We start from the raw sequence: 14550 nt of genomic DNA, 5'->3' as shown, positions 1-14550 counted from the left end.
CGAAAATTTTTCGATCCGACGAGTGATGCGCGACTCCGTCGAATTTGGAGAATTCTTCGATCTGAAGAGTAAAGCAAGACTCTTTCGGACTTTGGAAATTTTTCAATCCAACGAGTGATGCGCGACTCTATCGGACTTCGAAAATTTTTCAATCCAACGAGTGATGCGCGACTGCTTCGTACTTTAAGAATATTCCGATTCAACGAGTGATGCGCGACTTTTTCGGACTTTGAAAATTTTTAGATCCTACCAGTGATGCGCAAACCTTTCGGACTTCAGAAATCGTTCGATCCATTAAGTGATGCGTGACCTCCGGACCTTGGGAATTTTTCGAACCACCAAGTGATGTGCGACTGCGTTGCACTTTGGAAATTTCCTGATCCAACAAGTAATGCGCGACTGCGTCGGACTTTGGAAATTTCTTGATTCAACGAGTGATGCGCGACCTTTCCGGACTTCGGAAATTTTTCGATCCAACAAGTGATGCGCGACCCATTCAGACTTCGGAAATTTCTCGATCCAACGAGTGATTTGCGAATTCTTCGGATTCCGAGAATTCTTCGATCCAACGAGTGATGCGCGACTCTTTCGGATTCCGAGAATCTTCCGATCTAACGAGTGATGCGCGACTGCGTCGGACTTTGAAAGTTTTTTGATTTAACGAGTGATGCGCGACTCTTTCGGACTTTGAGAATTTTCCGATTCAACGAGTGATGCGCGACTCTATCGGACTTCGAAAATTTTTTAATCCAACGAGTGATGCGCGGCTCCGCCGGACTTTGAAAATTTTCCGATCCAACGAGTGATGCGCGACTGCGTCGGACATTAACATTCTTCCGATCCAACAAGTGATGCGCGACTCTTTCGGACTTTGGAAATTTTTCGAAACAATGAGTGACGCGCGACTGCGTCGGACTATGAAAATTCCTTGATCTGACGAGTGATCCGCGACTCTTTTGGACTCTGGAAATTTTTTTAATCCAACGAGTGATGCGCGACTGCGTCGGACTTCAGAAGATTTTTGATCTAACGAGTGATGCGCGGCTCCGTCGGACTTTGAAAATTTCTTGATTCAACGAGTGATGCGCGACCTTTCCGGACTCTGAAAATTTTTCGATCCAACAAGTGATGCGCGACCCATTCAGACTTCGAAAATTTCTCGATCCAACGAGTTGTAACGGGTGTCATAGAAAGAAAGAAGAGAGAGAAAGAATAAGAAGAATGGTGGGGAAGGAAGGTGGATTTTGGACATTGGACAATAAGCTAATGGTGAGAAGGACATAAGGTGTTAAGACGTAAGGGGGTCGAGCTCGCTCAGAAATCGATCACTCAAATTTTAATATACCGACATAAACAACAGTTAATAATAATAAAGAGAAATAACAAGTGTACACGAGTGATCCACATTAATGAACAATCTTTCAATCTACGATACGAGTCGACCCTAGTAGACTGTTAAACAAAAAATTGTGTTGTTAAATATATTTATTGAGTCCTTATTGATGTCACGTGGTTGGTGTTCTGTCCGTATAATAATTTTTACCTAATCGACGCAGACCCCAGAGTCAAAGAAAATATCCACACATTTGGCGCCCGAACTTAAAAAAAAAAGTAACATATATATATGTTCATGCTTAAATTCAGTGTATGTACATTCTAAATAATTTATGTCTAAAGTGAACAGAACACCTGTGAAAACCAGATCTACACAGTCTATGCAAAGCGGTACACCTAAACAGGATAGTAAAAAATCTAAAATGGAAAAAGAATTAGAAGCATCAAGAAGAGAAAAGGAAGAAATGTGGGATATAATTAGAAAACAGAAGAATGATCAAGAAAGAATGTTCGCTGAAATTCGAAATTTGAAAGAATCGCAAAATCAGCCTAGTCAAGTACAGGGGGATGTAGAAGGTCAATTGATGAGCAGATTAGTTGACAGGTTACAAAATGTAAATATTGATCTGTCCTTGCCTGAGTTTGAATCGAATGGTAAAGCTCATCCGTTAGAATATATTGAAAATTTGGAAAGGTACTTTAAAGTTAAAAATATATGTACAGATATTTGTCTTATAATTGTAGAAAATTCTTCAAAAGGATATGCTAAAATATGGTTTAAAACTTATAGACAAACATTTAATAATAGATTTGAAATTTTTAAAACAAAATTTCTGGAGAAGTTCAATTCAATTAATGCTAAGGCTCAAGCAAGAAATAAATGGTCAACTCGAAAATATGATTTTAAAGAATGCACACTTGAAACATATTTTTTGGATCAAATACATAAATCCTATTACATAGATGAAACAAGAAGTACAATCGAAATTCACTACGATATTATACAACAACTGCCCATGTACGTTCGAGATTTATTAGCAACTGTAGAATTAGAAAATATGGATAAAATACTTCAAGTATTAATTAACTTAGATATAAATAAGCAAAATAGGGATAAAATTGAAAAGCAAAATAATAATTCGTATCTCCCCGTTCGAAATTCAAGTACCTATTATAGAAGTAATAATATGAGACAATTCAATAATAGCTCATATCCAAATCAACAACAAAGACATTCAAATAGGGTAGGTCAAATCAGTAACGATGTATACATTGACACAAGCATACCACCACCTCCAATACCTTTTCGAAACTATAATAACGAAATGCCATCATCATCGGCTAGTTCTTTAAACCAGGAAGCAACGCGATAAAAATAGGTCCGTCATTGCGTTGGGATTTTCATGATTTCATTTCGGACCTTAATAAAGATGTTAACTACGATAATAATCATGTGTCGAAAGAACCAGATTCAATGCAGACAGTAACCGTACAATTGAAAATTAAAATATTAGAAAAAAATGTTTCTGCGATAGTCGATTCCGGGAGTCAAGTATCGTGTATCTCGCAAATTTTTTTTAACAAATTATCTGAAAATCGTATACTTAATACACTGCCAGTAAATAATATCCATATTTCGACTGCAGTAAAAAACAAAAGCGTCAAAGTAAAAGAACAAGTATGATTACAAATTTATATTAATCATCACATAGAATATCATGCATTTCTTGTAATTCCTAACTTATCAACTGATATCATATTTGGTCACGATTAGTTAGTAAAAAATAAAGTAAAATTAGATTATAACAACGAGAGTATTAAGATTAAGAATATGACTGTCGACCGGGATTCGGTGTCATTCGGTCGAGCCTGGTTGGAAAGAATATTATCAAATAACAAAGAAGCTACATGTTTATATATAATGAAAAGAAGTAATCACAATTCTCATATAAATAAAAATGAAAATCACATACATACAGTAACCACTATCGATAACATAGATGAACTGACAAGCAACGACAGAGTTGTGACTCTTGAAAATGATGAAAATGATAATGAACACTATGATGTGAATAATAATGATACTATTAAAAATAATAATAAAAGTACTATTATAGATGATGATGAAATTGATATACGAAATGATTATGTAACAAATATTGAAATGAGTGACGAGTTACCAAGTAACGATAATGACAATAATCAAAAATTTGATAAAATCTTAGAGAACGAACAAAAAGAAAATAATTTTCTCACCCAAGTTCGAACGATCGCGAGTAATCTAATGACGTTGAGTTTTGATCAGCAGAAAATATTCATTGAGACATTATCTAAATTTGAAAACTTATTTTCACCCAAAAATGAACCTGCGGGACAATATAAACATGAAATCAAGTTATTATCAAATAAGCCTATTTTCAGAAAACCGTATCCAATCCCCATTTCGTTGAGAAAAGCGGTTGACAATGAAATTCAAGAAATGTTAAACGCTGGTATTATTGAAAGATCTGTAAGCCCGTATTGTAGCCCATTAAGAATCGTAAAAAAAAAGATAACCGTGTAAGAATTTGTTTAGATGCTAGATATTTGAACCAAGTTGTGGAATCAGATAATGAAGCTCCACCGTTAATTTCAGAAATATTACAAAAATATCATAATGTTAAATATATGTCTGTAAAAGAAATACATTAGTTTGTATGCGTGTATTTCTTTCACAAGCTTTCTCTTACTGCGCATGCCTGTAGAACGAGGGGAGTACAGAAAGAGATAGAAAGATGCACACAAGATAAGAGCCACGTGCAAGCATTAAATTTGCTAACATTGTTAATTAATAATAATTTCGGAATAATAGCTTTTAATGTCGTTTCTTGTTTTTACAGGTAAGCGTGTGTAATTGTATGTAAATAGTTGTAAATAAGTTGGAAATAATAAAAATCTTGTTTTTACAGTGAAACATCATAAAGTTATTATATCCTCATTCGTAACAGATAATAAGAAATAAACTTATTATAAAACGACATCTTGTTAGCTGTTTATGGAAAAAAACATAATTAACAATGGATAGACTACGCTTTACATTTGTAGTAAAAGCAAGAGCAGATGATCCCAGAACAAACATTTATGCCATAACCTCAATCGCTACTCCGTCTGGTGAGGTTTATAGTGTGCCAGAAGAATCGCAAAGTTTAAGCTTACACAAAGATATTTTGAAAGATGATTCTATGATGAAAAAAATAAAAAACAGTCTAAAAAAAAGACACGATAAGAGAGAAGTCTGGTTCACTTTAACAGAAGAATTAAAAAAGACGTATGTAGAGGATGGCAACATGCAATTTGATGGATATTTTCTTGAAAAACTAGAAACTGAAACAGAAGAAAATAAAACCTCAGAAGATAGTTTGACTAAACTATTGGAAACTTTAAAACTAAAAGAAGACAAGCCAAGACCACAGTAATGAGTTAAAATTAGTGGATAAATTTGTGTTGGAAAAGTTTCCAGTGAAAAACACTAACGTTTTACAGTGGATTAATACTTATGAAAGTGAATGTATTAGGCTGGAGATTACCACTGATGCAGATAAAATAGATATCTTAAGATTATTAATGGAAGGATCAGCTATGGATTGGTATAATTCTATGATGATCAAAAATACAATCAACTCTCAATGGAGCGTTTGGAGAGAAAATATGTTGGAAACCTTTTCGAATAAAGGTTGGTCACCTGTCAGGTATGCATTTAATTACAAACATAAACAAGGATCTATGTTAGAATACGCTCTCAAGAAAGAAAGATTATTATTAGAAATAAACAAATCGATTGATACAGTAACATTGATCAATCTCATCGCAGTAGGATTACCAGTACATATAGCAGACAACATAGATAGAGAAAAAGTAAAAACTACAACTGATTTATTCAGTGAGATCAGAGGTAATGAACATTTAATAAAAAAACCAATCTCTAAAGAAAAATCTGATAATATGGCAAGTTTTAAAAGTAACAACAAAGATAGTAAAACGCCTTGTTCGATATGCAAAAAAGCTAACAAAGGTATAAGATTTCATCCTGAATCTTCATGTTGGTTTAAAATTAACCAAGATGATAAATACAAAAGGCAAGAGTCAATAAACAACAATCTAATTGAAACAGATTTTCTAGATATTGATCCAAAAAACTAGATTTAACACCACTAATCAAAATACCCATTAAAATCAATGATTCTTTGGACTTACAAGGAACATATGATCCGGGCGCTAACGTATCAATAATTAACTCAAGATTAGTGAATTGTAGAAATATGTCTAGTAATTATCGCAGTAGAGTTAAGACGATTAATGGTGTTAAAGAAACATTGGGTATAATATTATTAAAATTGAAAATTTTCAACATAGAAAAATCTATGCACGTATTTGTCATAGAAGAAACAAACTTTGATCATGACTTTTTAATAGGTTTAGATTGCATAAAAAGATTTCAACTAAAACAAGATGAAAATTTGGAAATTAGCCAAAAAGAAAATAAAATAGAAAAAGAAGAGGAAATTAAAGAAAAAATAATTCCCGATTGTACAGGTAAAAAACCTCAAACTAATAATATATTTAGTAATAATTACAAAATAAATAAGATCTTAAGAGATCATAAAATAAGTAAAAAAATTGAAATAAATTTCAACGAACATGTGAAACCAAATGATTTTCAAATTGATACAAATCATCTAAATGTAGAACAAAAAAACATTATTGACAATTTAATAGATGAATACAAGCACATTTTCGCAAAAGATAAATATGATATTGGAACAGTGAAAGATTATGAAGCTCGAATCGACTTGATAATTGATAAATATTGCTGCAAAGGACCATATAGATGTACCATTGAAGATAAAAAAGAAATAGAAGCACAAATATTAAAATTATTAGAGAAGAAATTGATTGAGCAATCTTATAGTCCTTTTGCTGCTTCAGTCACACTAGCTTTCAAAAAAGATGAAGGAAAAAAATCAAGACTGTGCATGGACTTTCGAGATCTAAACAAAATTATAGTTCCACAATCACAACCATTTCCTAGAATTGAAGACTTGATGGTAAAAACGAGAGGGTGTAGATTTTTCACGATATTAGATATAAACTCAGCATTTTGGGCAATACCACTTCGAATTGAAGATAGAAGAAAAACAGCTTTTGTTACACAAGAAGGACATTACCAATGGACGTGCATGCCGTTCGGCTTGAAAACATCACCTGCCATTTTTCAGAGAATCCTAAGTAATATAATTAGAAAATATAAATTGAATGGATTTGCAGTCAATTACATAGATGATATCTTAATTTCTTCCGAAACATTTGAAGAACATATTAGTCATATAAAACAATTATTAGATGCGATAGTACAAGAAGGGTTCAGATTAAAATTATCAAAATGTTCATTCGCTCAAGACTCGGTCAAATACCTAGGCCATACTATTAAGCACGACTCAGTGACACCACTGAATGACAATCTCGCTGCAATACAGAATTTTCCAACACCTACAACTCAGAAACAGGTCAGGCAATTCATAGGTAAAATTAATTTTTATAATAAATACATACCCAAATTCTCAATATTACTAGATCCTCTTTATAATCTACTAAGAAAAAATCAAAAATTCATTTGGAACGAAAAATGTCAAAATGCATTTGAAAAAATGAAAAGCTTACTGTGCTCAGAACCTATACTAGCCATTTTTGACCCAAAACTACCTATAAACATATATACAGATGCTAGTTTACAAGGTATTGGAGCAATATTTAAACAAATACAAGAAAATGGAGAAGAAAAACCGGTGGCATATTTTTCTAGAAAATTGAATGAAAGCCAAAAGAGAAAAAAAGCGATTTACTTGGAATGCCTTGCGATAAGAGATACGATAAAATACTGGCATCATTGGCTGGCAGATAAATCTTTTACAGTTTATTCGGACCATAAACCACTAGAAAAATTGAATATAAAAGCCAGAACAGATGAAGAATTAGGAGATTTGACCTACGATTTATCTCAATATAATTTTAAAATAGTTTATTCACCTGGAAAACAAAATATAGAAGCTGACACACTGAGCAGAAACCCAGTTTTAGAACCTAACAAAAATGAAGAATGTTATATACAAACAGCAAATCTCGTCAAATTAGAAGAAATAAAAAACGATCAATCTACAAATATAAATATACAAGAGAAAAAAGATAAGATTTTTGAAAAAAATAATGTTTTCTACAAAAAAATAAAAAAGAGAGATAAAATTCTATTGTCAGAACAATTTAGTTTAAAATTAATAAAAAATGTACACAACCAATACTGTCATTTAGGCATAAAACAAATGGAGGATAAAATAAAACCGTTTTATACGGCGAAAAATCTAACAACATCAAGGACATATGTAACAGCTGTGAAATTTGCATCAAGAACAAATCAAGGAAAAAATTTAAATTAGGACATATGTCGCACCTAGGACCGGCCACTCGCCCATTTGAAATTGTATCAATAGACACCATTGGAGGTTTTGGAGGAAACCGTTCGACAAAAAAATATTTACACCTGTTAGTAGATCATTTCACACGATACGCATACATCGTAACTTCAAAAACTCAATCTGCAAGTGACTTTATTAAATTGATCAAACAGATACCACAAAACGAGAAAATAGAAATGATACTATCAGATCAATATCCTGGAATAAACTCTAAGGAATTTAAGCAATTTTTACACCAAGAAGAAATACAAATCATATTTACAGCTGTTAACGCACCATTTTCAAACGGTTTAAATGAAAGATTAAACCAAACTTTAGTTAATAAAATAAGATGCAGAATAAACGAAGAAAAAAATAGAAGAGCCTGGACTAGTATAGCACAAAAATGCACGAAAATTTATAACGAAACTGTACACACTGTGACAACATTTTCACCAAAGTATCTAATGGAAGGCAAAGACATTAATATTTTACCAGAAGAACTGCAAGAAATAAGAACAACGAAAGATCTTCAAAGAGACAGACAAATAGCTTTTCAAAACACTTTAAAATCCCATAGTTACAATAAAAAAATTTTCGATCGAAACAGAGAAGATTGCAATCTACAGATCGGTGAATTCGTACATGTTGAAAATGGTAATAAACTAAACAGGAAAAAAACAGATGAATTACGCATAGGACCATACAAAATTTTAGATAAAATATCAAACGTTATTTTTAAAATAGATACAGGTCACAGGAAAACAGAATCGAATATATTTCATGTAACTAAATTAATTCCATGTTAATTGATATCTTTGTTATTCACTCCGAGCCGGGGAGATGTAAAAGAAATACATTAGTTTGTATGCGTGTATTTCTTTCACAAGCTTTCTCTTACTGCGCATGCCTGTAGAACGAGGGGAGTACAGAAAGAGATAGAAAGATGCACACAAGATAAGAGCCACGTGCAAGCATTAAATTTGCTAACATTGTTAATTAATAATAATTTCGGAATAATAGCTTTTAATGTCGTTTCTTGTTTTTACAGGTAAGCGTGTGTAATTGTATGTAAATAGTTGTAAATAAGTTGGAAATAATAAAAATCTTGTTTTTACAGTGAAACATCATAAAGTTATTATATCCTCATTCGTAACAGATAATAAGAAATAAACTTATTATATGTCGTTAACAGATTTAGCGAATGGTTATTGGCGAATTGAATTAGAACAAAAATCACGTCCATTTACAGCCTTTTTGCATGGATCAAACTTGTACCAATTTTGCCGCATTCCCTTTGGACTTAAGACTGCTGGGAGTGGATTTGTAAGAGCATTAAATTTGATATTGGGTAAAGAATTTGAATCTTTCTTAACATATTATATTGATGATCTCCTAATCATATCAACTAATTTTGAAGAACATATGAAACACATCGAACTATTATTTGACAAGTTGCAAAAGAACAATGTTACATTGAAATTATCAAAATCACTCTTTTTCAAATCAGAAGTACCATTTCTGGGATTCATATTATCTACACAGGGTATCCGACCTAACCCGGACAAATTGCAAATTATTCAAAATTTTGAAAACCCTAAAAATTTAAAACAGTTGCAGCAATTTATAGGTGTATGCAAATACTACCGTCAATTTAGTATTAAACATTCTAATTTCATTCATCCTTTTCGAAATTTATTACGTAATAAGAAACCGTGGTTGTGGACTGATAATCACTCCAAAGCATTTCAAAATTTGAAAAATAATTTCGTAAACAGTGTAACATTAAGTCACATTATACCAGGCAAGCCATACAAAATACAAACAGATGCTAGCGATAAAGGAATCAGTAGAATTATATATCAAATCTTCGAAGATAATTGCTATATAATATCAATCGTTAGTAGATGCCTATCAATACATGAAAAAAACTATACAACTACTGAAAAAGAACTCCTCGCAATTGTGTATTCATTGACTAAATTTAAAATATATTTATTTGGCCAAAAATTCGAAATCATAACAGATCACAAGGCTTTGATATTTTTGAATAATACTTCTTTTCAAAATTCAAGACTTCTAAGATGGTCTCTCTGGCTACAACAATTTGATTTTCAAGTAAAACATTGTCAAGGAAAAGACAACGTTATTGCTGATTTTCTGAGTAGAAATCCTGATAGTAGATTTCACCAAGAAGATAATGTCAAACAAGTGATTATTTCAAAAATTCTCAAAGATACTCTTTGTTCATCTGTTACAACATATTCAATATTGAATTTGATTAAAGAATATACTATTTTGGACTCTGAATTAATCAAACAATTTAAAAACATAAGTCATCTTCAAAAGAATGATACGCTTTTACAAGATTATTTCGAAGATAATGAACTTAATAAATACGAAAAATATAAAATTCATCACGGAGTGTTATTTTATCAAGATAAAGAAGAAACAAATGCCAGACTCGTTTTACCTGATAGTCTAACATGTGCAGTAATAGATAAGGCACATTCCAAATTAGGACACGTAGGAGTGTATAAAACAACTCACTATCTAAAAATTTATTTTGATTGGAAAGGAATGAACCGGGATATTAAAAAATTTGTGATTTCGTGTGACTTGTGTCAACGAGTAAAACATTTATCTCTGTCAATGGAAGGTCAATACCAAATGATAAAATCTAACAATCCACTAGACTTGGTTACAGTTGATTATTATGGTCCACTGCCAAAATCAGTTTCAGGTGTGCAATATATATTTGTAGTAATAGACTCCTTTTCGAAACTTGTCAAATTATATCCGATTAAAAAAGCAAACACTTCAATTTCCTCACATAAAATTATAAATGATTTTATTCCAAATGTAGGTAAACCAAAGTGTATACTATCAGATAATGGTACGCAGTTTACGTCACCAAATTGGAAAAATTCACTGGAAAAACTAAATATTCGAGTTTCGTACTCTTCCATACGCCATCCACAATCCAATCCCACAGAAAGATGTATGAGAGAACTAGGCCGGCTATTTAGAACTTTATGCGCTGAGAGTCATACGAAATGGGCAAAATTTGTAAAAGAAATCGAAGCAATTTTAAATATAACAAGTCATCATTCAACTGGCCTAATACCATATGAGCTACATTACAATAAACTACCAACCGAAAAAATTGGGAAAATAATTAAATTCCCAGAAACAGTAAATATAGATCACCAGGTTAAAATTTTATTAGCTAGAGAAAGATTATTAAATCAGTTTAATAGACGAAAAAACAATCAAAAAAGTATTTACAAAGTAAATTTAGGTGTAGGAGATTTGGTTTTACTTAAAGTACCCCAACAATCAGACGCGTTTAAAAAAGTTACTAAAAAATTTTTTCATTTATTCTACGGTCCGTATCGTATATTGAAACAGATTAACGAAAATGCTTTTGTATTAGTAGACCCAAACGATTCCACTAAAATAACAGGAACATATAATAGAATAAGTCTACGTAAATATAATCAACCTGTCATGGATATCAAATGATGAGACGAAATGACTTTAAAAAAAAAAAAAAAAAGCGACTCAAGTTTGAATTGTTAAAACTTGTATACGTAAATAACTAAATTACTTGACGTAGATATTGTTAGTAATCTGAATAACAAATGATATGACGAGATGAAAATCGTATAAGATGTATGGTTGTAATAGAATTAAGACGCATGAAAATGAAAACAAAAACAAAAACAAAAGGTCAAGAGTATAAAACACACAATTAAGGTTCATTTCATAAACATTTTCAATGTTCATAAAATAAAAGGGGGATAATGTAACGGGTGTAATAGAAAGAAAGAAGAGAGAGAAAGAATAAGAAGAATGGTGGGGAAGGAAGGTGGATTTTGGACATTGGACAATAAGCTAATGGTGAGAAGGACATAAGGTGTTAAGACGTAAGGGGGTCGAGCTCGCTCAGAAATCGATCACTCAAATTTTAATATACCGACATAAACAACAGTTAATAATTATAAAGAGAAATAACAAGTGTACACGAGTGATCCACATTAATGAACAATCTTTCAATCTACGATACGAGTCGACCCTAGTAGACTGTTAAACAAAAAATTGTGTTGTTAAATATATTTATTGAGTCCTTATTGATGTCACGTGGTTGGTGTTCTGTCCGTATGATAATTTTTACCTAATCGACGCAGACCCCAGAGTCAAAGAAAATATCCACACATTTGGCGCCCGAACTTAAAAAAAAAAGTAACATATATATATGTTCATGCTTAAATTCAGTGTATGTACATTCTAAATAATTTATGTCTAAAGTGAACAGAACACCTGTGAAAACTAGATCTACACAGTCTATGCAAAGCGGTACACCTAAACAGGATAGTAAAAAATCTAAAATGGAAAAAGAATTAGAAGCATCAAGAAGAGAAAAGGAAGAAATGTGGGATATAATTAGAAAACAGAAGAATGATCAAGAAAGAATGTTCGCTGAAATTCGAAATTTGAAAGAATCGCAAAATCAGCCTAGTCAAGTACAGGGGGATGTAGAAGGTCAATTGATGAGCAGATTAGTTGACAGGTTACAAAATGTAAATATTGATCTGTCCTTGCCTGAGTTTGAATCGAATGGTAAAGCTCATCCGTTAGAATATATTGAAAATTTGGAAAGGTACTTTAAAGTTAAAAATATATGTACAGATATTTGTCTTATAATTGTAGAAAATTCTTCAAAAGGATATGCTAAAATATGGTTTAAAACTTATAGACAAACATTTAATAATAGATTTGAAATTTTTAAAACAAAATTTCTGGAGAAGTTCAATTCAATTAATGCTAAGGCTCAAGCAAGAAATAAATGGTCAACTCGAAAATATGATTTTAAAGAATGCACACTTGAAACATATTTTTTGGATCAAATACATAAATCCTATTACATAGATGAAACAAGAAGTACAATCGAAATTCACTACGATATTATACAACAACTGCCCATGTACGTTCGAGATTTATTAGCAACTGCAGAATTAGAAAATATGGATAAAATACTTCAAGTATTAATTAACTTAGATATAAATAAGCAAAATAGGGATAAAATTGAAAAGCAAAATAATAATTCGTATCTTCAGGTTCGAAATTCAAGTACCTATTATAGAAGTAATAATATGAGACAATACAATAATAGCTCATATCCAAATCAACAACAAAGACATTCAAATAGGGTAGGTCAAATCAGTAACGATGTATACATTGACACAAGCATACCACCACCTCCAATACCTTTTCGAAACTATAATAACGAAATGCCATCATCATCGGCTAGTTCTTTAAACCAGGAAGCAACGCGATAAAAATAGGTCCGTCATCGCGTTGGGATTTTCATGATTTCATTTCGGACCTTAATAAAGATGTTAACTACGATAATAATCATGTGTCGAAAGAACCAGATTCAATGCAGACAGTAACCGTACAATTGAAAATTAAAATATTAGAAAAAAATGTTTCTGCGATAGTCGATTCCGGGAGTCAAGTATCGTGTATCTCGCAAATTTTTTTTAACAAATTATCTGAAAATCGTATACTTAATACACTGCCAGTAAATAATATCCATATTTCGACTGCAGTAAAAAACAAAAGCGTCAAAGTAAAAGAACAAGTATGATTACAAATTTATATTAATCATCACATAGAATATCATGCATTTCTTGTAATTTCTAACTTATCAACTGATATCATATTTGGTCACGATTAGTTAGTAAAAAATAAAGTAAAATTAGATTATAACAACGAGAGTATTAAGATTAAGAATATGACTGTCGACCGGGATTTGGTGTCATTCGGTCGAGCCTGGTTGGAAAGAATATTATCAAATAACAAAGAAGCTACATGTTTATATATAGTGAAAAGAAGTAATCACAATTCTCATATAAATAAAAATAAAAATCAAAGTGATGCGCGACTCCGTCAGATTTGGAAAATTCTTCGATCTGAAGAGTAAAGCGCGACTCTTTCGTACTTTGAAAATATTCCGATTCAACAAGTGATGCGCGACTGCGTCGGACATTAACAATCTTCCGATCCAACAAGTGACGCGCGACTGCGTCGGACTATGAAAATTCCTTGATCTGACGAGTGATCCGCGACTCTTTTGGACTCTGGAAATTTTTTCAATCCAACGAGTGATGCGCGACTGCGTCGGAATTCAGAAGATTTTTGATCCAACGAGTGATGCGCGGCTCCGTCGGACTTTGGAAATTTTTCGATCCAAAGAGTGATTCGCGACTTCTTCGGACTTTAAAAATTTTTTGATCCAACGAGTGATGCGCGACTCCGTCGGACTTGGGAAATTTTCCGTTCTGAAGCGTGATGCGCGACTTTTTCAGAATTTGAAAATTTTTCGATTCAACGAGTGATGCGCGACTCTTCCGGACTCCAGGAATTTTTCGATTCATTGAGTGATGCACGACTTCCGGACTTTCAAAATTTTCCGATCCAACGAGTGAGGCGCGACTCTTTCGGACTTCGGAAATTTTTTGATCCAACGAGTGAGGCGCGACTGCGTTGGACTTCAGAAATTCTTCGATCCAAAGAAAGATGCGCGACTGCGTCGGACTTCAAAAGATTTTTGATCCAACGAGTGATGCGCGACTGTATCGGACTTTGAAAATTTATCAATCCAACAAGTGACGCGCGACTGCTTCATACTTTGAAAATTCTCCGATCCAACGAGTGATGTGCG

This window comes from Athalia rosae, chromosome 1, assembly GCF_917208135.1.
Source record: "Athalia rosae chromosome 1, iyAthRosa1.1, whole genome shotgun sequence".
In the NCBI taxonomy this organism is placed as follows: Eukaryota; Metazoa; Arthropoda; class Insecta; order Hymenoptera; family Athaliidae; genus Athalia; species Athalia rosae.
Note: the sequence above shows the minus strand (reverse complement) of the source record.